The sequence below is a fragment of the Solanum pennellii genome, chromosome 9, assembly GCF_001406875.1.
Source record: "Solanum pennellii chromosome 9, SPENNV200".
Lineage (NCBI taxonomy): Eukaryota > Viridiplantae > Streptophyta > Magnoliopsida > Solanales > Solanaceae > Solanum > Solanum pennellii.
The window spans coordinates 62,974,049-62,975,836 of record NC_028645.1 but is presented as its reverse complement, the minus strand read 5'-3'; the positions used below and the strand labels follow the sequence as shown (position 1 = coordinate 62,975,836).

Genomic DNA, 1,788 nt, shown 5'->3' with positions numbered 1-1,788 from the left:
CACCCCCCCCCCCCAGAAACATGTGATGATGCCCACATCAGGGTATGCTACCCCACATAAAATAGTGTTTTGTCTCCAGAGGCTCTACTGTCTCTCGCACAATTACTCACAACCCTGCAGACTCACAACCTTCATTACCATCTACTTCATAACTTTGGATATCGAGTCTTCACCTTTAAGGTAATGGTTTTGAGACTAACACTCCTACCACAAATCAGTCAGCTAAACTTGGTCAAGTCCTTACACGAGTTGGCATGAGGGATATGAATAATAGACTTGTCATCGAAACTGACGGCTATATGTAAGATTTTATATTTTACAAAATATCTTATGTTTATGATTATCTCGTTTAATTGTCTTTGTTTTAACCTATAACTGTTAAAATTTTGTATCACAGATTTAATCTAGATGATGCTATGGGGATCATTTCTCAAGCAATTAACGATCTCTATAGAGATGTTTTTCCGACTTGGGGCATGCAAAGCAATCTAAAGAGACAAATATTTTTGGAGATCAGGGTATATTTAAATTTATTTGTTTAATACTATTGAAATACTTGTCTTCAATATTAATTAAAAAAATTCTGCTTTCATTGCAGAAAAAAATGTGCTTGGTGTCCGAAACATGAGGCCAAAATTTGTGCAAACTTTCACAAGAAAGTTGTGTGTGTTCTTGCTAGTTTGTTGATTAATGCTCGTAAAAATAATAAGAATCCTTGGTGGATTATATCAGATAATTGGGAAAAATTACTTGTGCATTGGATGAATGATTTAATATTTAACCAGATAAGTGAGATGGGTAAAAGGCTAGATCATCTACTAAGAGTGGTTCTCTACACGCAAGTGGGGCTCAAAATCAAGGAAGTGTGGGGAAGAAATTGATATGTATTACTTTTATTTAAGCTTTTATATATTTTAGGTATTAATATTTAATTACTCTTGATCATAACTTAATTAGTTTTATCTGTAGGAAAAGGAACTAGGAAGACCGGTAACTCAGGCTGAGACATTCAAGGTAACACACATAAGAAAGAAGAAAAATCCCGAAGATCCAGACGTGTGGGCTGAGCCGCGAGCTGAAATCACTTATGTAAGCCTCTAATTTGAAATAATAGTTAATTATTTTCTAAACATATATTCTAATATTAATAATTCAATTTAGAATTGATATCTTCAAGCTTTGGAGGATTTACGACAAACTCAGCTAGAAGAAAATTGAGGTATGTCACTTACTCAATAACAGGCTGAGAGAGTGTGGTTAGACTTAATTGGTGGGCCGAGTAGATATGGGTATGCCTACGAAATACCGCAACAAACCTTTCTGAATATCATTCCGAGTTTGAAGGCCTAAGTAGTTCCTGTGATGATGAATCGATGAAGAAAAATTTGTCTATGGAGCAAAATATAGCTGAGCTATCTAGCCAAGTCGAATAGTCGCAGGATAGGAAAAGGCGAAGGGACTTAGAGCATGCGGGTCTTAAGGCTCAATTCGATGCATTACTTGCTTCAAGAGGGATTCCCCCGTGTTCCAATGATGTCACTTTCCCTCCTCGACTCTCTCAGTCTCAACCTACTCGATATCCAGTGTATAGTTAACAAAGAAATATGACAGATTTACAGTTGTAATAGATAATCTAAGTTCTTTACTTTATAATCTTGTTGTGGGACTTATTTATTTTGTGAATGCATGATAACACTGAAATCTTATTATATAACTTATGGATATTGAGTTGATAAGGGAATATTTAGTAAATGTATTGTATCAGTTGATTGTTGAAAACTCTTTGAG

At 35.2% G+C, this 1,788-nt stretch overlaps 1 pseudogene; it reads left to right on the top strand.

The window, feature by feature from the left end:
* The window catches only part of LOC107030266, a 3,085-nt pseudogene extending 1,652 nt beyond the window's left edge, over positions 1–1,433 (top strand).
* Positions 1,434–1,788: the final 355 nt, after the last annotated feature.